The sequence below is a fragment of the Dermacentor silvarum genome, chromosome 9 (assembly GCF_013339745.2).
Source record: "Dermacentor silvarum isolate Dsil-2018 chromosome 9, BIME_Dsil_1.4, whole genome shotgun sequence".
Taxonomy (NCBI): Eukaryota; Metazoa; Arthropoda; class Arachnida; order Ixodida; family Ixodidae; genus Dermacentor; species Dermacentor silvarum.
This window is the reverse complement of record NC_051162.1, coordinates 160,206,690-160,230,134: the sequence shown is the minus strand read 5'-3', so window position 1 is coordinate 160,230,134 and position 23,445 is coordinate 160,206,690.

Sequence of the window (23,445 nt, the reverse complement as noted above, 5' to 3'; positions counted from 1 at the left end):
GCAGGAGCTGCAGGCCGGGGACGTCGCTCGTCCCAGTCGGTAGCTGCGTGCTGCCGTCCAGCTGCAGCCGATGCGGAGCCGGAGAAGGAGCGAGGTCTCCCTGCGAGCCAGGCCTCGCTGGGGGAGTGGTCGTGGGGGGCATCCCAGTGCCACCCGTTTGTCTGGGTGGTGGGTCGCCAGGTGTCGCCGCAGCCTCAGTCCTGTGAAGTCGCCCTCCGTCACGGCCCGACTGAGGGGCACAGTGGTGTGGTGGGCGTCCTTCGCCAGGGTGTCGGCTGCCTCGTTGCCCGGGATCCCTGCGTGGGCGGGGATCCAGTGCAGGGACACCGGGTGGCCTGCGTCCTGCAGCGCTGTCAGCCGGGTAGACAGCAGTGCGACTCCAAGGCTGGCGCTTTCTGGCCTCTGCAGGCCGAGGAGGGCTGCCCTGGAGTCGCAGAGGATGGCCGCTGGTACCCCAGGAAGCTCCTCAGAGAGTAGGTCGACGGCCAGGTGGAGGCCTGCCACCTCCGCTGCAGTCGAGCTGGCGTGTCTGGGCAGTCGACACTGCCTGCTCTTCTGCAGGGCTGGTGCCGTGCAGGCCGCCGTGGCAGAGCCGGTGTCCGGTACCACCGAACCGTCGACGTACACCAGGAGGTGGTCTCCGAGGGTCTCGTCCAGGAGGCAGGCGGCCGTCTGCTGCAGGGCGCAAGCGGGTGAGCGCCTCTTCGAAATCCCGGGCAGCTCCGTGGCGATGGGGACAGGAGGCCTCTGCGGTGGGGGCAGCTGTACCGCATTCGGCGGTGGGTTGCCAACCACCTCCTCGTAGAGGCGGCACAGCTGACCCATCCTTGAGGAAGGCCGGGACTGGAGGCGACGCAGCAGGCCTCTGCCATCAGGAGCATGGTGGAGGCGGTCGACGTGCCTCAGCCCCTGCTGCAGGAAGAGGAGCGACAGGGGCCATGCTCCAGCCTCCGCAAGGGTAGCGGCAATCTGGGAGCTCCGGGGGACGCCCAGGCAGAGTCGGATGGCCGCCCGGTGCTGCAGCTCCAACTTTTCGAGGCGGCGTGGCGGCAGCGCCACCAGCGGGAGGGCGTACCGCAGGCGTGATGTGGCTGCCGCCTCGTAGAGCCGCAGGGCCCACTTCACCGAGCAGCCCTCTCCATGGGCAAGGAGCTGCGACACGGCCTTGCGGACCCTGATGGTCTGGGTCTGCATGGCCCCGACTGCCGGTAGCCAGGTTAGCCGGTGGTCGATGCGCAGCCCAAGGTACGACACAGTCGTACTCCATGGGATGCGCACGCCTTCCAGCTGCAGCCGGGGAGCTGAGCGCCGTGCCGCTGCTCTCGGGTGGACGAGGAGGGCCACCGTCTTCCCCGTCGAAACCGAGAGTCCGATGCTTCCCAGGTAGGCGGCCGTGGTGTCCAGGGCTCTCTGGAGGGCCAGGCACACGTGGCGGCTTGACTGTGGCGGTCCCCGCACCCACAGGGCGATGTCATCCGCGTAGATGGAGCACTCCACCTTGTAGTGAGGGTCGGTCGGCAGTGCAGCAGGCAACCGGGCCAGGGCGAGGTTGAAGAGAAACGGGCTCACCACTGACCCTTGTGGTACGCCTGCTGCGACCGGACGGGGAGTGCTCCTTGCATGGCCCACGCGGACCCTGAGGGTGCGGTCGTTCAGGAACGATGACAGGAACCGCCGCAGGTTGCCGCCAATTCCCAGGAGGTCCAGAGCCTGCTGGACGACCGCATGTGGGAGGCCATCGAACGCCCCCTTGACGTCGATGAGGAGGAGCATGGCGAGGTCTCCGCTGGCCCTGGCGTCCTCCAGGGTGGAGACGACGTCTGCGATGGAGTCCGCAGTGCACCTTCGGCGCCGGAAGCCTGTCTGCTGGTCCGCGAGGAACCCGCAGGCGCGGGCCACCCATTCGAGCCGTGCCAGAGCAATGGCCTCCATCACCTTGCAGGCAGCGGAGGTGAGAGAGACCGGTCGGTATGAGGACAGCTCGTTAGCCGGCTTATTGCTCTTCAGAATGGGGGCCACGATGGCTGTGCGCCAGGCCTCCGGCACCTGTCCTGACCACCAGATGTTGTTGTAGCAGTCGAGCAGGCGTCGTTGCTCACTGGTGGCCAGGTTGCGGAGCATCTGGAGTGTCACTCCGTCTGCTCCCGGTGCACTGCGACGCTTGCCCCTCCTCAGGGCCATCTGCAGCTCGTGGAGAGTCAGTGGATCCTGGCAGATGGCCGCGATCTGGCTGGTCGCCCACTCCGGATGCAGCTCCAGCAGGCAGGTAGGCGGGTTGGCAGGGGGAAGTCCGACCGGCAGGATGGCCGCAGCGAGGGCAGCCGGGGGGCGAAGTGGTCCGCTAGCAACTCCGCCAGGGCCGCCTCGCTGATGCCCAGCGAGATAGCCACCGCGAGGACGGGGTGGCGGTTGACCTTCCTGCCGGTCAGGGACTTTAGGAGGCGCCAGGCCAGGGGGCCCTTGGAGCGGTTCTCGATGGTGGCGCAGAGGCTCCCCCAGCTCTGGCTCCTTCTGCGCCTGGCCTGTCGTCTGCAGCGGGCATCCGCTCTCCTGTATTCGGTCCAGTGCTCTGCATTGCCCGTCCGGATTGCTCGGCGCTCCACGCGTCGCCTGGACGCACGGAGGTTGAGCAGGAGCAGATCCGGGGCAGGAGTATCGGGCAGAGCAGAGCACTGGACTGTGGCTGCCTGGGCGCACTCCATGATGGCACTCAGGAGGTCACAGCCATCTTCCAACTCACTGCAGCGCTTCCTGAACAGGGACCAGTCTGTGACGTGGTATGTTCGTGACCTCGGCCTTCTCCCACACCCGGGGGTGATCAAGATGGGGAAGTGATCAGATCCCCAAGTGTCGGGAGTTGTAGCCCAGTCATAGGAGCGCTGCTCGGTGGTGAGGGAGAGGTCGATGGCTGTGCTCACCCCACGGCGGACGTACGTGGGTCCTCCTTTGTTGAGTACCACCAGGCCTGCTCGGCTGATGGCGTTGCAGAGGTCCCTGCCTCGGCGGGTGCACCTGCGGCTGCCCCAGTCGGTGTGGTGGGCGTTGAAGTCACCGCACAGGACTGCATGTCCGCCGAGGCGTGCTGCAAGCCGCACCAGGCTGGAGGGGTCCCACTGTTGTCCAGGACGAACGTAGACGCTCGCCACAGTCGTGTCCTGTCTGTCAAGGCGTACCGTGACAGCACAGCACTCCATGGCGCCGCCTACGACGTCCGAGACTGGGGTCACCGAGTGGGCCAGGCTGCTGCGGACGTAGATGGCAGTCCTCGGCTTCCCCTTCTTGTGGGCACCCTGCAGGCAGGGAGCGTCCGTGCAGCTCTGCGTCGAGCAGGTGGGTGGCGCCAGAGTAGCCCGTGTATCCCGGCAGCCGCAGGTCCTCGGCCACAGTGTACACCTCCTGCAGTGCGAGGACGTCGAAATCACACCGCAGGAGGTGCGCGCACAGCTCTGCATGCCGCCGCCGCAGTGAGTTGGTGTTCCATTGGAGAACACTCGGGCGGCGACGGCATTTCCCAGCTGTGGCTGGTGAGGGATCAGCCATGCTGGTTGACTGTGGTCGGGACTGCCACTGCCTGCAGGCAGATGGCTCGGAGGGGGCTCTCGGCAGGCAGCATCTCCCCGATGGCCTTCAGGGCGAGCTGCAGGCTGGCAATGATCTGGTCCCGAGGGTCCGGGCCAGGCATTGCCAGTGATGCTGGGGCTGTGGTGGGCTCGCTCCCAGGGGTGGCTGGCGGCTGGCGTCGCTGCTTCCGTGGGGCCGGTGTGGGTGGCCGTCCGGGGGGGGCTGCCTTCTGCTGGGGCGCCTGTGGGAGGCCGGCCAGTGCCTGAGCATAAGACAGGCCCTGCACAGGCGTTGAGGTGGCCTTGGCCTGCAGGTTCTCCTCCCGGACACCAGCGCGGACTGCCCGGCGGGAGAGGGGAGCAGGCGCTGTTGCCAAGATGGTGGCCACCCTGCGTTCCTCCTGCCACCTGGGGCAGGCAGGAGTATTTGCGGGGTGGTGGCCACCGCAGTTGCGGCAGTGGGCCGCGTTGGGGCAGCTGTCACCCTGCTCGTGAGACCTCCCACAATGACGGCAGCTGGATGGCGAGTCGCAGGAGGCAGCCACGTGCCCAAAGCGGCCACACTGCTGGCACTGCAGTGGACGCGGTCTGGACGGTCGCACCCTGAACCGGAGCTTGTAGAGGCTCACATGCTCAGGGGGGACCGGCCCCGCGAACCGGATGGTGATGGTGTTGGCCTCCCTGGTAGCAGCCAGCACTGGGACTCCCGACTCGATGGCCCCCAGCAGGTCCGCGTCTGCGGGGATGCCGTCGGCGCCGTGGACAAAACCAGTGCTCCTGCCTCGCTCGGCAGGCTGCCGGGCAGTCACCGGTATTCCCCGGAGCTCCGTGGTGGCCAGCAGCTCCTCCAAGCACCTCTGGGTGGTGGCGTCGGCGGCCACGATGTTGCGCCTGTGATTGACTCTCACAGCGGCAACACCTGGCCGCGCTGAGAGCACCGCCGCAAGAGAGAGGCGTGGTGCTCCTCTGAAAGTGCCACCCACCACAGATGGGCGGAAGAGGGCCGTGCCAATGACCGCGGGGTTCACCGGGATGGCAGCACTCACTGGTGCCCTTGCGCGGCGGCGATCGGCCTTGGACAGCACCAGCTGGAAGCCCTCAGCTGGTGGTGCATGGGTGGTCGGGGCCTCCTGTGCAGCAGCCTTTGCTGTGGGTGTGCCGGAGCCCGCCACAGTGGGCCTCGGGGCCGGAGGGGCAGCAGGGGGGGAAGCCTGTTTGGGTGCAGAGCTTTTCCCCGCCTTCTTCTGCTTCTTGTTTTTCCCCTCCTGCCTCGGTAGAGTGTGGTGGGGGGGATCCTTCAGGAACCTCGCCGCTGGGTGGGCGAGGCCGTGCTGCGTCGGACCGGCTGGGGCTCTGTCTGCTCGGGGATCGTGCGCGAGCCCCAACGGCACAGACTCGGGCGCGTCACGAGCATCCGCCGTAGCAGACGACGCAGGAGAGCTCGCGCCAGCCTCACCGGCAGCCGGGGGAGCGACCGTGTTGATGCGCGCGCCCTCCCTCGGGGAGAGCGCGAAGGAGGCAGCGGACGACTCGCCGGGCGTGCGAGGGGCGGCGCTGGTGGTCGAGAGGAGCAGGAGAGCCGGCGCAGCCGGCGGATCGGCGGGGGCGCCATCTCGTGCCGCGGGCGATGACGAGGAGGCGGCTGAGTCCCCCGGGCGCCGGGAGATGGCGTCGCCGTCGTCCCTGCTCTCCGGGCAAGGTGGGGCGGTCGGCGGCGGCAGCTTGCGGCGACCGGTTTGCTCCTCCTCCTCGCTCTCTGCTTCGCGCATGCGTTTGCGCGAGGAGGAGGAGTCCATGGCCTCCTCGTCGTCGGATGGGGGCAGCGGGGTGCTCGCCATGGCAGCAATGGCGGCGTCCTGCTCCGAGGGGGGAAGGCTCGCTTGCGGGGAAGGTATAGCCGGCGCCACGTGTGTCTCGGTGACGGCGGGCGCGGCCGCGGCGGCAGCTGCTTGGGTGGTGGTGGCCTGTTTCTTTATCCACGCGTCCACGATCTCGGCGGCGCGCACATCTAGTTCGCCTCGCTCACGCGACGCTTGTAGCGTCACGGGCACAAAGGTCGCGAGAGACGCGCTCGCACTTCGACGATGGCCCGCGCGCGGCGGGCGCTCTCCTGGCCTGCGGAAGCCCTCCATGCCGTTCGGCTCCGCAGTCAACACGCGAACCGCGCGTCACAGGGGGGCAAACACACTACACGCACGTCGCGCGCACAGCACCGACCACGCGATGCGCGCACGAGGCGGCACAGCCGGGACGCGGCACAGATGTCGGGTTGGGAACGCCACTCGCGGAGCACAACACTGAAGCAAATCCACTCGTCGCACGATGCAAGCCCGCAGGGAACACACAGGGTTGCGCTTTGGGACGCGCAAATCGTGCGCGGCTGCAGGTGACGTCGCCGACGATGGTGAGCCACGCGGCTCGTGCAGCACACGCCGGGGCGATGTGCAGGCACGACCGCACGGGAGAAGAGCTCGGCGCGACTGGCGAGGCGAGGTCGTCGGAGCGAGACGCAACACAACCTCTCTCTTCGACAGTCAGGGCGAACTCCAAGCGCAGCGGAGTATGGAATACAGTGAGAGCGAATAGGGCGCGAGGAGGAAAGAGGAGGAGGAGGGCATGACGAAAGCGTAGTGCTGTGCAAGACTGGCTCTGCGGCAACGAGCGCTACGAGATGGCGCCGGAGTAGCGCGCCGTCGTCTGTTCACCGATGACATGCGGCGAGCGCCTCCAACGATGCCATATATGGAAACAAAGCGCTGCATGAGCGGAGGTCTGTCTGCGGCGGCTGCTATGAATCGCGGCCAGCGCGTCCCCCACGCGCTGCCTCTCGCGTTTTCCGGATTAGCGAGGCAGTCGTGCCACACCTCGCTCCGTTTGCAGCGTGCCGCACGAGACAGATTGTCCGCGTCTGCCATTATATGGCGAAATGAAAACACGTATGAAACTGGGCTCAAATTTCGCATTAGGAACCATCGTAATCGTCGACGAATTTTTTTTCAGCTTTTTCCTGGCCATGCTGCATTTATTGTGCTGCTCAGGAAAATAAACTTCAGTTGTTCAGCGCTGTGTGTGTTCACTTCCTTGTCCCCGTCTAATACGCCGAAAAATACCTCAATAATGGAGAACCAACTATCCCAACGATCAACCATCTCTGCAGAGTTCGTGCTTTTTTTTTAAAGCGGCCTTGGGCGACTTGCCGGAAGTGTCACAAGGCTAGATCCACCTGCAGCCAACAACATCATTTTCCTCCTCTCCTCCACGTCCTCAACACTGCACGCACAAACGCCACGTCGCTTTATGTGAACTTGTCCGTGCTTCTACGCGCTTCCTCCTCACTTCCTGAAGTCGTATTGATCATTGTTACAGTTGACTCGCGATATAATTCAAAGCTCGAATGAATATATATTCTCGTTAAATCAAACAAATCGCTGAGTTTTTGCTTTACTTGCCATTTTTTTATTGCTTCAAGCGGAAAGTTAGACTGGTTCGAACCTAGACGTTTTGAGCATTTCCAGTGCTACACTATGGAGAATTCTAAAACGAATACGTTGCTTAGGCTCTTTCGCTGGTTCACGTGTTCATCGGTGGCATACGATGCAAAGGGAGTGTATCGTCTTGCGCAGATGAGTTCCGGAGCACGTTCGTCGACAAACGACAACTATTCTAGCTCTTTGAGATGAACGCGCTGTCGCGTGGGAGCCTAGGAGTCTCAGAATGTTTAGATACTAGAGAGTTTTAGAATTAGAAACCCAAGACTGTGGGTCCCCAAGCCGTATTGGGTAGGCTGCTCTTGGGTTTAGAGGAGCAGCAGAGTTTGAGAATTGGGTCAAATGCAGACAGCGTTGGGTCGAGCGCTCGGGGCGCCGCAGTGGGGAATATAAAAAGGTGCTTGAAAGCAAAAAAGAAGAAAAGTTGTTCTTACAAATGAAAACGAACATAATGCACTTTTGAGCAAAAAGAAGGGCACACAATAAATTGTAATAAACGTAATCACCGTGTTATAACTATGAATTAAGTATGCTGTTTTAAGACCCAATACGGCTTGGGGACCCACGCTAGATTTCGATATGTCGGTTTTGGGTCCACGCGAACGCAACAACCCAAGACTGGCTTGGATTCTGCGCATGCGCACTTGCGGCCTGCAATTCTAAAACTCTCTACTGTAGCGAAGCGCTCGGGGGAAGAACAACCTTACTCCTGTTCCTCCACCCTCTCCCCTTGGAGTGGCGGGGGGAGAGGAGGATGGTCGTCTCCTTCCGCGCCAGCGCTCGCACCGCTGGAGACAGCAAACATACGACTAATCGGCAAATATGTATCGCCACCTGTACCACCACTTCGTTCTCTACCTGATTACTCGACAAAACAATTAACTTTACCTAAATATCCTCGCTGTAACAAATATACGCATTCAAGTGCACCATTTCTTTAATAAAACGAATACCATTATAGAAGCGTTCGGCTGTACGCTTACAACGAGAATCATCGTCGATGGGTTGTGCGCAATTTTTTTAAAGAGACAACAGGACAGGGAGGACGCTAGTCTTACTGTAAACCTACTGTACACTTACAGTAAAACATTGTAAGCACAGTAAAACAAGAATGCATAGGATTCCGACGCGCACATTTATTCTGCAGCACAAGTTGTCCACTGCGCACGCGCAGTGAGAAGGTAAATTCGAGTAAACGTACGAAACTTATTTATTGCATTCAGAATCAGGCTGATAAATGCGTTGGCGCTGCTTCTACCACACTCATCAAGAAATAACACAACTACCTATTTCAACGTTGAGCGTGATCCGTGCAAGATGCAACATGAGGACGAACACAAACACAAAACGCGTTGCCTCTTGCGCTTGTCCCACTCAAATGGATTACGAACTAGTCCAGTCCAGCAGTAGCCCAGCATAGACCTTCCTATGCCGACGGTTGTGTACTACATCTCTGTGACGATTGGTGGCCCGCATACACTGTGAACTTTTAAAGCAACCGTATCTTCGAAAAGTCGCCAATCTCGCCGCTGAGCTACGCGTTTGGACGACAACTTCAGCCGCGCTTTGGTGTAGGCCAGCATCAGCTAACAATCGCTCGCCGTACTCAAGCAATCAGCAAACATCCATTCATAGAGCACGGCCGCTGGATAAAAAAAGGTGCGGCCTGCCGCGTGCATCGAAAACGGTGTGATCCGCCGCGGCGCCACACGTCGGGGGCTGTTGTCTGGCATCGGCATAGCAAATGCGTCAGGTACGCGCTTGGAACGCCGTCGCGCGTGCAAGCCGACGCGTTACATCGCCGATGACTAGCGCCGTTCGGCCCAGCTAAGCGGCCGACAATGCAACTACGGCCGTCACGTTCGCTCCCATTGCAACACGCCCAACGTGGCAGGCCGCACCTTTTTTTTTATCCAGCGGCCGTGCATAGAGCTTCCGCAATCGCAAAGGTATACGTAGATCGGCACGGGGTGACCCGCACTTTCTCAGTTGCCGGGCTCATCTCCGCTTGTTCCCGCAAATAGAAAGGGAAAGCTAGGAGTTAGCAGCTTTGAAAGAGATACCGAACTAGCGAATTTCTCGCCTAATGTCACACAGCCGCTTAATGTAAGGGAGCGCATCGGGCGCGCTCAATGTAATTTTTTATTCTCTTAGCAAAAACCCGCAGTTGTCGCTATACTTTTAAAAGATCCAGGGGCGTTAGTGTATTGATGACACCTGTCCGTTGCCGCGTGACTTTTTGGCTGTACTTTTTATGGCATTGCTATCAGTGTCAGTTGTTCGTCGTTGATGATACTCAACAGGAATGGCGCGTACCCACAAGGAGGATAGGCCAGGAATCGAGCGGCAAGAGGCAGAGGCGCAAAAGCAAGAAAGGAAGGGAAGACCGAAAAAATAACAGTATGCGTATGGTGGCTAGAACTATAATCAATTTCTAGCCACCATAGTACGCGATTGAGCAGTCAGACTAGCTGAAACAAAACTATAAAATAGATATATTAACTAAGGAGAGATTAAAGACTTCATTAATGAAGAATCTGGTGAATCAATTTCACGGAAACAGCACTGAAGAGAAAAGAAGAGTACGTTTCAGTTGAGAATCAGCGTGTGGTCGTTATCCAGTAAAAGCATGACACATGGCCGCTATGTGAGTTTGGCCAGGAGTACTATGGATTATGTCAAGTGTCAACATGAAATATACTTTCAGCACTGATAGTAAAGGATGTAAGAAGGCCAAATTACATGTTTAAAATATAAAATGACAAGAGTAGTAGTGGTAATATTCACTAATTCACATTTGAAAAGTACTAGAGAAACGAAAAGAAATCAGCAGCCCCTTCCCTGTTGAGGAAATGGGGGTAAGCGAAGCTTGTCGTGTGTTTGTTCGGTGTTCCTCAAAACGAACTGCACTGACGAGTACCACGATGTGCTCGAACCACAACCGGTCACACGCGCTGCAGCTGGCTCTGATGTTCCGGTTGAGAAACTCGCGTTGAAACCTGACCGTCGCACCAGAGAAGTTGGTGCTAGCTTTGTGCCGAGGCGTGCAAAACCGAGACCCATGAAGCGACCTTCCTGACCAGCTGGTTCTTGCGCCACAAAACACCAAATTCATCACCATTCCGGACGAGTATTCATCACCATTCCGGACGAGCTGTCTTTTTTTCTGCTCCTGAAGTGTTGTTCCCTTTGCCCCCAAATGGTCTCAAGTGTTTTCATCGCATTTCGAAGCTAAACGCGCATTGAATTCATTTCGTATTTTTAACGTAATGCCCGATTTCAACAAGTCTATCAGTTTTTTTTTTCTCTCTTTTTTTCTGGTTTCCCAGATCATATCGCCACGGCCTAAAACATTTGATGAGAGGCGATTCATCACCCTATGAACAGCTTGAGTGGGCAATACATGATGCTTGAGTGGGCAATACTTGATGCTCGGGCTGCTGTTTGTGCTGGCGGGCTGCCGCAAAACACGACAGTACCACCGAACTCAACGTAGCGAACTGCGCCGACGATGGGACAAACGATGCGAACATTTTAACAGCGGTTAGACCGTAATTTCGTGCCATGTGTGACCTCGCTGTTTGAACACTTTGGTTTTCGCATCGTGTAGTCGTCAACCAGCCGAGCAACTGTCTTTTGCACACGACTCCTAAAAATCACGTGATTGTCAGTGCATCAGTCTTGTTCTGTCGCTTGTTCCACCGTCGCCATCGCTGGTCCACATGTTGAGCCTAAGTTCAATAGCACCAGCTCAGGACTCTCGAAGGGACCACCAAAATCGGCTATGCGTAGCCGGTGATAGGGTCTCTTTGTATGGCTGTTATCTGTTGCATACCTGTTGTATCTGTTCACACTCGACCGGGTGTCCATCGTCATTATCATATCTAAGTCTCATGTAGGACTAATGCACCGCTCAGTGATATCCAGTAACTGCCTTATTCACTTGGCATGCGATAACAAATAACCGATAAAGATAACCACGGATACCCTAGGGCCCTGGGACAGAAGCATGCAATCTGAGCCACGAAGGGCCAGCTGCTATGTAAAGCAGTCGAAACCAATACAAATAAATAAATAACTGGTAAAAATAGATATTATACATATTGAATTTCTCATAGTCTGACTTGCGCACTGTAGAAAACCGTCTTCTACAGCGTTCGCCAAACACGGCACAACACTAGTCATCAGCCTTCTTTATTAGTTCAACAATCTATAGTCAAGGAGAAGCCGGCGGCCTAGTGTGCTTCTTGCGGACATTTCCAATCCATAATAAGTACTCCAATCAAGCCTGCTGTTGTGCCTACGCCAATCAGAACTTATATAGATTGTTTGGCCTTTTGTTAGTCAGATGGGCTGGATTTGTTTCTTTATTCCTCGTTGTTTTTATTTCTTCTTCTTGCGTTTGTTTGTATTCTTCTCGTCCTCGTGTCATCTCAAACACCTCATCTGAAGCAGCAAGCTCTGCCTGCAGCAGGGTTGACAACTGCAGCCGCTAGTCTCAGCAGTCTGCTTAATCCTTTTACGTCCTCGTCTGCGCTTCCGTTCCCATAGCAACCGTCTTGTCACCATAAATAGACCCCGATCTGTTTTGTACACTGCGTGGCCTGTCGAAGTACACTCGCTAATCTCTAATCTCAACTCGAACACCAGTTTCATTTTCTTTCTCTTACCGGTGTCCTATATCATTTCAACAATAAATGGAAACACTAAGAGAAGCAACAACAACAACTAAAACGAAAGCCTGACGTTGTCTGTAAGGACACGGCATTGGACCTAATGTGCTTCTCCGCATCAGTAGCTTATGCCAAATTTTGTTCATTTGACTGTCCTAAAATGTTATCTTGCTTACATTCGGAACATTGGCTTGCTTGACAAGGTTAGGAAATGCTGTATGCACGTTGTAATGACCGAACTTCGTTTTTACATGGCCTTCATGTTGCGTGCAGCATCGAACTTCATGTTAAGTGTGAATACCAAGCCCATATATTTCGTGCCCTTTTTCCCTCGTTTTATTTTCTTCTTACGCCTTCTATCTCCCCCTCTCCTAAGACCCTCCCCTACGCAGTGTAGCATGTAGGCTACTACACACACACACCGGCAGAAATTGCTGCGCTTAATTAACGCGTTTTTTTTATCGCGCTTTCTCTCAGGGCAACCGAAAATCTGTTCATACTGTTTGAATATTCTTTCATGCGTATTATGGCAGAGAAGTTCTGCTTAACATAGCTCGAACTGCCTTGAAATATGATTATGAAGTATGAAATACAATATGTTTCTCGACTTTTGTTTGCGCTAAAGTCCATGCCACGTGCCAAACCGAATCGCCCAAAACGAAGCACCCCCCTCGATCAGATGGCGCCCAGCATCCTGTGAAAGTCGTAAAAAACATCCCGACAAGCTTTTTATTTTGAAATTTCCTCTAGCAAAAAAAAAAAAAAAAACGGGGTCGCTGTTCTATCGGTGCAAATCACCCGAAAGAAGCAGAAATGTACACGTAAAAAAAAAAGAAAAAAAAAAAAAAAAGGCTATGAACTGAACCATGCGCCGCACTGCCGCAGTATTAATGGGGGCGCAGTTTTCGTAGTAAAACTGCGCCGACAGAGTTCACAAACATCCGGCGCAGCTGTTGGTATTCACTTCCGATATCACTCGCAGTTCGAGCTCCGCAGATAAACCTGCGCGATTCCCAAACTGAAAACAGCACGCACGTTGAGCGCCCGCGCGCACAAGTTGGCGATAAACGGCGGCGGCGGTCGGTGGCGCCACCACTCGGCGAACACCTGTACTTCCGAAGCGCGCGGTACAAAAACGCCACACCGCTCCCACCCCAACAGTTCCAAAACGCGTGCGATTCGGGTAGCGAGCGGTCGGGAAACCAGGACGCGGTCGCAAAGCAGACGACACTTCCTTCGAGCGCCGTGCACTATACTCTACAGGCTTGTCCATTCGGCTCGCGCTCCGGGGTGCTGTTTCGCGTTTCCATTGTTGGCTCGTTCTCTCGCCTACGGTATAATCTAGGGGGCGTCGTAATCTTCTTTTATCTGCGGAGCGATCATGAACCGCGTTATCTTCGCGCCCAAGGCGACGCTGTCGTCTCGTCAATTGACGCTACAGAGCAACTGCGAACAGAGGGAGAAGCAACAGCTTCGAGACAGTGCGGAGGCCATGCAGGTTCGCCAGCGGTTGGTCAAGGTGGCGCGCCGGCTCGGGCTGGTGTTCGGCGTGCGATCCAGGTCGACGGCCGAGGAGACGCTGGTGATCCGATTCGTCGATGCGAAAATCGCCGGCCGCGGCCGCTGGAGCCAGGTCTGCGAGCAAGGCCAAGAAGACGGTGCGCTTCGAGGACACCGCGACGGTGAGTGTTTGCGGTGCTTATTATTTTTATTATGATGAGTCTATTCTCCCGGCAGCCGGGAGAGCTTATGAAGCGAATTTCTCCCGACACTCACTTCCTATTCGCGCTCGGAAGTCACGTGACAAACCGCCCGAAAGCCTGCGTTTGTGCCCTAACCCAACATAACCTAATCTAACCTAGCCTAAGCTAACCTAACCTTCCGAGATCCAATAGGAGGAGAGTGCTGTCAGAAATTCGTTTCAGAAATTCTCCCGGCTGCCGGGAGAATAGACACTGCTTTATTATTATAGTATTTGCGTTTTGGCGTTGTCCAGGACAAGACATCTGTGCTGAGCATCGTATATGTTCTTCGACTGGCTCAGATTGTCGCACGAAACATATATGGCTTCCTCCACAGATCGTACTGCTGCGCACCAGAACGCCCTGGGGGCGACGACGATTCGATCACACAGAGCACTAGGGCGGTGTGATTTGTCGAGGATGCCATTACAGACATTTTCGTTCTAGTAGTTGCGTTAACGTGATGGATGTTCTACGCGATAAACCAAAACAAAATTCTGATACGGCACGTTCCAACACTATGATCTCATTATGAGAGACGCCGTACTCGGGGACTCCGAGTTAATTTTGACCACCACGGTTTCCTTAACATGGACCTGCATCTAAGTACACGAGCTTTCTTGCATCCCCCCCCCCCTCCCCCACCCCCCACCCGCCTTCTTTTCCTTCCAGCAAAACACGTCCGCCGCAGGTGTTAAAACGAGTGACCATCGCCAACCCACCAGTGGTCGAGTTGGTTAACTGGCGACCAATGGATCACTGTCTTACGCACAGTTGTCTCCAATAAATCATACTCATAAAATCATTCATCCGTTGCTTCGAAATCAAACTTGATTCCTTTTTAAATAATGAGCGTGGATGCGCGGTGTCGTCATGCAGACACCCTTCAGTAGGGAGTCAAGCTGACTCCTCGACATCGACAGGCCCTTGGTGAAAGGGGGTTGGTTGGAGATCACATTGGAAGGGCGTCGATCACTAAGCTATACTCAGAACTCGGATGTTTTGACTCAGTATGTGCGTGTGCGTGTGTGTTTATACACGGTTTGAACGTGCGCGCGCGTGCATGTGTACTGTGTTTTTAGTAGAAGCTCTTCTGACGCAGTTTCCGACGACACCCTTTCGGCCTATACCGCAGGGTCATATTGATGATGTTGTGACAAATATTCTGACAGCAGCGTTAGCTGCTGTATGGTTTTTGTTGCCTTTTAATTTGCTCAGTTCGCAGGATTTTTTAAAACTCGCCTAGGTCAAGCAGCACAATTCTACTCCTTGAGCTGGAATACTGTAGAGGCAGGCATTACTTGCACGGGAAACTGCATGTCCGACTAATTACCAAAATCATCACCATTAGCCTATTTTACAGTGTATCCACTTAAGAAAAATCCTGAGAATAACATCTATTTCTTGATATACTTTCCTAAAATGTGCAGCGAAATGCAATGGTGTTTGGCTGCCATCGCTGACATTATTGCTTCAAATTTTGAACTATTTCTGTACCGGCTCCTCTGATTCTTTGCTTCACTGATTATATATATATATATATATATATACGAAATAACATTGCGCGCAGCTGAGTCTAGCGCATTCCGCGTGCCGCGGCTCCTTGCTGCTTTTGTCAACAGTCGGTCGCAACTTGAGAAGCAGTAAATGCTACCCCCTGTACTTGGGCGAGGAGCAAGGGGGCGGTGTTTGGGAGAAAATGTGCATTGTGTTCTGGGGGGGGGGGGGGGGGGGGTCCTCGCGGTGCGTCAGTCGGTTCAAAGGCATCGCGTGGCAGTGGAAGCTCGACACGCGGCCCCGTCATAAACAAGGCGATCGACACGTGCAGGTTCAAGTATGACAAAGCCAGACCTGTTTGTTGTGACCGTTTTAATATTTCTGACCGCGCCAGTTTTATACTGGCTCGGTCTTTTTCTGTTGTCCGACAGTGGCATCACAGACACGTGGTGTTGACTTTGCAGAGTTCCTGCCGGCGTTTGAACCATACGTCATCATGTGATAACGCGCACTGCGTGTAATGTCAGCGATGGCAACCAAACAGGCAATTTCGCTGCTGGACTCAAAATCTTAAAGGAGAGTGAAGAAAAACAAATCAGTTTAGACTGATAGAGGATTCTCCCAAAACACAATTCCCATCAATTTCAAGGAAAACAGGCTGATTACTTGATGAGAAAGGGATGTCCATGAACCCTTTTTTTTATTTTAGTTTCGGGTCGGAACCTCCGCGCTGGCATGTGTCAGTGTAAGTTCAGATTTCGAAGTATCCACTCGTAATTGGACTTGCTCTGGCACTGTCAAAGTTATCAGAACTTCACAAGTTCACTCTTCGGCTGCTTTACAATACAACATATAGCCCTGCCTTACCGATGAACCGCTTAGCGAGGTCCTAGCTGACGCCGTGACAGTCTGTGACGTCACGACGATCTAGTGCGGGAAGTTCAAGGCGGTGTCGCCACCTTCCTTTCCTTGTCACGTTTTTTCCCTTTTTTTCCCTTTTTTTTGTCGGACATACCAGGCTTCTCTCCCGGCAAGACTGCTTTTTCTTTTTTTTTTTTTTGGGGGGGGGGGCGTATTTTAGAAGCGTAATCTGTCAATACAGCTCAACAGATTTTTTTTCTTTAATGTCTTTCTCGGGAAACGGAAGGGCAAGATGTGCGGTAAGATGGCAAAGTCGGCGTCATGTAGAAGTTTACGGACCGCAGGACCAGAGAAAGAAAACATAGAATTTTTGAATACTTTCGCAGCCGTAGCCAGTGAAACTGCACGGCACTACGGCGTTCGTATGTGGCTACAGTACGGGCTGGGAATGCAAATACCGGGCTGCGCGTGCCGACGCCGCGGAAATATTCAGTTTGTGCACGTGATGCCGTGGTCCGTAAGCTATTGATGCCGACTGTACCGCCTCACAAATACAGTCGAACCTGGATACTTCGCATCTGAAGGGGATCACAAAGAAGTTCGATATATAGGTAAAATAAAAATTTTATACAAAACTTTCAAGGAGATTTTACTGCTATTCGTTATACACGATAATTCGTTATATGAGGGTTTGATATAACCGGGTTCGACTGTAGTATCTTGAGGAACCCGTGTAGTACACGTATTGCGGTCCCCGCTGCAAGACTCCTGAGCTTCCAAGCGACACGTCGTGCTTATCGCTTTTTCTCAAAACACAACGAACAGTATGATAACGCCGCATTGAATTGCTTTAAAACGTTAAACGTGTTCTGCCCGGCAACAACAATTGTGCCTCTCGCTTGAGTCTCGTTTCGCGCTTATCGGCACGCGTGGCACGTAGCCTCTGAGGTGTGATCCGAGCATGACTGCCATGGTCATGCGCATGCGCAGTTCTCTGTTTGTAAACATGTCACTCGCCCTGGCGCTGCGTTTTATGTCCTGAGCAACGGCCATTCGTTACCGCTTTTGCTAAGCACAAGAGTGTGCAGACTTTTGCGGCTGGTACGCTCCCATGTCTTTTCCCTGCCATCCGCTTTTTTAAATTTTTATTTCTGCAATATTTACGCCAAATTCACACGATCGAGTAGCAAGAATTCCTAGCGTGATCAAAAAAAAAAGTGCTTTAGTTTCAACAGTTCATAAAGACGTCTACTTCTTTTCCTGCGCCTGTGACGTCGCTTCTTGAACATGTCAGAAGTGCCAATCTGTATTATGTGGCTTGGATAACTGCTGCTGTCATTTCTATTACATGTGCGACACAGTAAAGGCTCGTCCGAGCCAAACTCGTTCAGCTGCTGCATCAGCAAATTCCTGGCAGTTGAGCCAGCCAGTGGAGAACACCGGCGTTCTTGTTGTCTTTCTCTGCTCGTCCGTGTTTATCTGTGCGCTGGAACGTTGTTTCATAATACAGATATAACAATAGGGGATATTCCATGTCCGTCGGTACAATCTCGCTTTTGGTGGGAATTGTTTCCATGCTCGACAGAGCAGATGGAAGTAGGGGCTTATCTGCTTTGTTTTGTGTTTATATTTCTTTATTTTATGTTATCTCGAGAATACTAGATGCTTCATTGCTTGTAGTTCGATCGATTGCGGTTTCGCTAGGGCGATATGGGTGGATAGCAGAACGAAATAGAGACAGCAGGGAGAGGAAAGGCGGGGAGGTAAACCACACGAGCGTCCGGTTTGCTACCCTGCGCTTGGGTTAAGGGAAACGAGGAATAGAAAGAGGAAAACGGGAAGGCAGCGTGCCCGCAGGAGGGTGCACGGGAGGACTATACACGGTCAATAAGGTCGGTGCGCTTCAAGAAATAATTCAAGAGCCTCAAGTGCACATCAAGAGCTACTTTATTACTATATTTTCAAGAGCTGAACTCGTGCGTGAGCAAGCTTTTTCGCGCCAGTGACGAATGGGGCCAAGGTTCGAGCATCTTTGATCCAGGAAATGGTCTCGAGTCCACCCAATTTAAAGTTGTGTCCTGGGCGAGAGGACCTATGCGCACGCTATCCATCCACCCTTTAGGGGATGTTCAGGTGGCTTTGCAAAGCGAAGTACCATGCGTCTCTGGAATAAGAAATTCATTGCTTGGTAAAGCAAACTGGGCAAACAAATATTGGCACTGTCCTTGTCAAAAGTATGAAGGCTGCTGCCCAAGCGTGACATGCGCAATCTTCGAGAGAGAGTAAGAAGCCGAGGCTGGGCGCCAACTCCAATTTGCTCATTATGAATACATTTGGAACGCATGAATTCTCAATAAACAATATCTGAAACGATTTGATGGCATTCGACAGAGAAAACTAACATCATGCCGATTTTAGGAAGCATCTTGAACTATGGTTCGGGATTTCAACTTCTTGCAAAACTGCCGAAAATCAGTAAAAAAAAAATTGCTGCTAGGCATCTACATGTCACAAACAGTTACGGTTACTGCAGTTACGGTTACTGCAATTTTATAAATTGCATCTTTAAATTGTCTAAAGCCAACGCCTCCAAGATAGCAGGCGTGTGCACTCTGCTTCATGACGTCAAGCTACTTGGACCGAAATTTCCATTGCCAAGCCCGGTGTGACGAAAGCGGTGATATCGAAATCACGGAGGCTTACTTATAAGTTACCCCATTACATTCTAGGCAGACGGGCTAGATAGAGTGACGTCATGGATCAAAGTGCACCAGCTTTTCCCCTAGATATCTAGGAGGCCTTGCTACAGCGCGCAAGTACGATCCATTTCCTAAAGCATCGCTGATAACTATACGAAGCTTTTTACTGCAAGCTTTCCTTTATTTGATCACCGCAGCTGTGGCTTCACCGAGACGCCAAGTCGCCGCCGCGATATGAATAATGCCTCGAGCGTGTGGCTCTTCCGCTTCAATGTCGTTTCAAATGAACTGCAGTGTACATTGCTTTCGCCAGCTTCTCTCACATGGTCGTGCACGTGGAAACACTGAGCGAATCCTTTCCAACTTGAACTCAGAATACCTGCGAGTTTCAACCGCATGAAGCCAACTGACTGTAAAGCCGGGGAAAGCGTTAAGGAAATAACCTGTTGTTTTTAATGGAAATGTAGAAATAGTAAGCGAAAAGGGACATAAAAGTGGACGTAAACGCAACTTGCCGCACGGTTGAGCGGCAAGTTGGCGGTTGTCTCTTGGTCCTCTTTCCTATCTCCTCACCTGAATATTTCCCCGCCTTAATTAAAAAGGAACAGCTGATATCCCCCCTATGCTTTCCCTGGCTTCATTGTCTGTCGGCTTCATCTGTTTGCAAATGACAAGATTTCGAGTCCCCTCGGTTCAACTTATTCTTCTCGTGCATTGCACAGCGAAGTTTATTGTCCAGTTGTCTTTCTCCTAGACGTTCCTTTGCTGCGTGATGCCTGCGGCTGAACGGATGTTCCACATCCGCCGCCATATCCGTGAGTGGCGCTGTCTAACACTCCCGGGACCGATACAGTGTAGCCATATATCCGATAATGTGGGCGGGAGGATATATATGGTCGCCGCGGTATGAATCAGTGGTAGAGTATAATAGCGCAGGTGTATTACAGAGGATGTGGATTCGGTTCCCGCCTACGGCAACTTGTCGCTTTGTCCAATTTTATTTCCCTTCAACTTATTATGTGCACGTTACAAATAAACAACAAAAAAGAGAAGTTAATTTTTGCTGTGCTTACCCTGCCTTCATTGTCTCTGCCTTTCTGTAAATAAATTTCTCTCTCTCTCTCTGCCTTCATTGTCTCTTGGCTTTATGTGACTGTCACTAACAAAATATCGATCCCTCCGGTTCCCCCCCCCCCCTTTTTTTTTCTTCTTTTCGCTGGCAATACACGTGTCAGCTGTCACGCGGGCTTTCGCCTATTCGCAGGCGTGTCCCGATTTCTTTATTTTCAGAGCGTACAGTAAGAGTGGTACACTGCTTTCCAAGACCCGCCTCGCGCGTCACTTGTACATCCGTTCTAGTTCGAAAACCAACCCCGTCTGTTACTGTCACAGCACATTCTCCAACTCCATCCTCCTGTCGCAAGCGAAAGGCTGACGTTGTCCAACTGCGTTGATTTGCTATCTACTTTTTTTTTTTTTTTTTGCAAACGTGAAAGAAACGAGTGCGGTGCTCAGCGACCTCAAACGCAGCTGTCAGTGGCGCGTGACCTCATTTTCATGTCAATGTTGGGAAGACTTGTATCCAGCCTCCTCGCGGCGTTTGTTGACAACGCTGTACCCTTGTCCCACCACCTTTCGGATAACGCGGGTCACGTGTGGGAGAGATGGCCAGTGACAATACAAACGCTCCCGAGGACGGATAACGTTTAACGCGACAGCGTTAAGTACACCGTGTCGCAAAAAAAATCCGCCGTCGGCGCCGACCGTCGTCGGGCGAAAAATCATTCCGAACCACAACCACGCAGGCCCTCCGCAGGCACTAAATACTTCTTTTACCACTAAAGTTGCTCATGCCTTGTCTTATGGCCTTGACAAAGTTATTCCTCGGAATTTTGAGAATGACAGTCCACAAACATACTTCTCGAAACAAAAAAACCGACAGCGCATGCCTTTTATGTTAACTCTTCTCAGACTGAAATATTATAAGTGCGAAACAAGAACACAATATCGGCCCACGCAAGATGCCGCGTTTCTACCAGAAAGCGCGCCTACGTGCACAGCGTTCACCGCCTGTGTTTCCCGGGAAGAATTACGGTTACATAAGCTGCAGTTGCCGGGAAGCGTAAGAAGCAGTCAAGGATCTTTCCATGCTATCGCGTTCCACGCTTAAAGGCGAAGCTTAAGCGTCCTCCAAATTTTGTTTACACCATTGGGGAAGTGGTGGAGATAAAACAGCGGTGCGACTGTTTCGCGATCTGTGACGTAGTCGGCGCGAGCCAGCGGGAAGCCAGTCGCGGACAGATACGTTAAATCAATGGCACGCCATTCCCGATAAGGACCGGCGTACTCTCGTACGCCTCTGTACGAACCTCTTTTATGCGTAGCCGATAAGTATACACAGGTATGACCTGTTTGCTTTAAGAGCACAGTGAAGTTCAAAGCGGTAAAGTGCGATGAGGCGCGCGGAAGAGAAAGAGATCAAGTGTTTTGCTCGGACACTTTCTACGTCAGACGCACATTACCGACGTGACGTTATCCGGCCGATGGCTGATTGTTTTCTCTTGAGACACTTCGGCACGAATGGGATGCACAGTTTCAGTGGCTGATTATTGATTTCAGTGACCGGTTATTTTCGATCTTGCAGCAGCAATATTCTCGGTGCCATCGCCAGCATTGAAGATGTGCAGTCATTCAAGGTCGCAGTTGTTGACCAGTTCTCAGAATAACTTACGCAGCTATTTCTCAATTCAATAATTCTTGTATTTTACATGTATAATAATGTTGCTTACGGTATTGTCATTCAAGGCATTTGGTATTGACCTATTAGAATAGCCTACTCTGTTGATTATTCGTTTTTTATTTTATTTTTCATATATAACAATGTTGCCGTTTACCATTATTCCGATCGTATAAACAGAATGTACCAACCCCCTCTGTTATGCCACTTGGGCCCTGAGGGTATTGCAATAAATAAATAAAATAAATAATAAATACGAGGGCTGCACAAAAAAATAACTTATCTGCACTTGACATATACTAACGACGCACGAAGGAATACAAATAATTCGGACAGCGGCAAACACGAAGCTAAATTGTGATGTACGTGCAACCAGTCCGTCACATTTGCTAGTCAGTCACATTGCATTGTGTGATATTTGGCTAATTATTAGAGCACAATGAATGAGGCAAAAGGTGTACGTCGGTTCAAGCGTCTGTCTCGAAGCGTTATTTTATTGCGATAGCAATTATATGGACACTCAAAAGCAGATTTCTGCCGTCGGCGTCGCCGTCGCCGTCGGCGTCGCCGTCGCCGTCGCCGTCGCCGTGAGGTTCCGTATGACGTCATTTGGAGATGAAATCGTCGCCGCGCGCCGAACGCTGTATGTGCGAGTGAAAGGGCGCGAGGGGCGCGTCTTTCACGGGGAGTGAACGCACGGCGGAGAACAAACGCGCGTTCTGCGCCGTGCTCGCTTAAGGGCTGCAGAAGTAGGCGTCTCTTTTCTCCTTTACAATCACCATATATGTAGAGCAAACGCGCCTTCTTCGGACGCGCGAGAGGCCGTGGGGGAGGGGGAGGGAAGGGAGGCGACGTTTAGCTGCGGCACCAAGTGCCTATTTATATCAGAGGCTCCAGCAACAGTCACCAACGCCGCACGCATTTTGAGCTAACGCGGGCAAAACGCCGATGGCGTCGACAACAGTTCTGCGTGTTGTTGCTACCAAAGCCGCTCACCTTACTTCGTATGACATTGCTGTGTTGCTATCGCATTCATTGCTTCGCCCTTAGGGCGAAACTGTGACATTTTTTTTATTTATTTACAGTTTAACTCAGAAATGTAGACGAAGGGACGCCAATGTGATGACGTACACGGGTGGTTACACAATTAGAACAATGCCCGGCGTTTCACGTCACAGAGAGACTAAATGTTATTTAACTTTGGTCGACGAGGCGAGCTGTGTGTGCTATTTCAGGCCACGTTTCTTAGAAAGAAGCTTTCGCTTACATTTTTTTAAATTCTTATCGTCTCTATGAAAAAGGGCTGAAGCACTATGTATGCAGCACGGTTGGCAGTTGTAGGCAACGACAATCTTGCGCAAAGTAATGTTTACACTTTTCGTTGCAGCGGAATAGTCAGCGGAACACTAGAACCCCATCGTCGTTGACCGCACCGGAGGGGAGGCGACGTTTAGCTGCGGCACCAAATGCGTATTTATATAAAAACGTTGCGAGGCGAGAAGCTGTGTAAGATTTCCGACGCTGCTCGACGAGTGTCCCATTCTGATCTCGTCGAAAACCTCCGAGCCGCCCCCAGAGGCACCGGCAACAGTCACCAACGCCGCGCGCGTTCGGTGCGAACGCGGGCAGAACGCCGACGGCGTCGACAACAGTTCTGCGCGTTCCTGGTGCTGCTGCAGGTCCAAGTTTATACAGCTGATAAAACCACTATCCTTACTCCGTATAGCGCTCTACTAATTTGCTATCGCAATTGATGCTTCGCCTTTCGGGCGAAAGTGCGACATTTTTTTTTGGTTGCTGCTGGCAATCTATAACGTGATGCTGCGCTAAAATATGCACTTGGAGCAGCATCACGACAGGACAAAAAGTAAGAGCGTGGTCTCACAGGGCGAACCCACGTTACTGGTTTGATACCGGGGCGCTCTCACATTTGGCGCCCAACGTGGGGGTCCCAGTTACCACCCTGGGACGAGCCATGAATGCACCTCAAGTAGCCGTGCGGCGCCCTCCGCAGAGTTTGGCAGTGCGGTTCGTCGACTGTCGACACTAACGAGAAAGAAGGCCGTGGCGTATGAGCCATGAATGGATGGCAGACCGTGGATGGATGGCAGACCTGCAAATTCGAGGCCGACGCACGCGTTCTGGTCGACGCCGTCAAGGACCACAGGAAGGAGCGTATCCTCGGCGA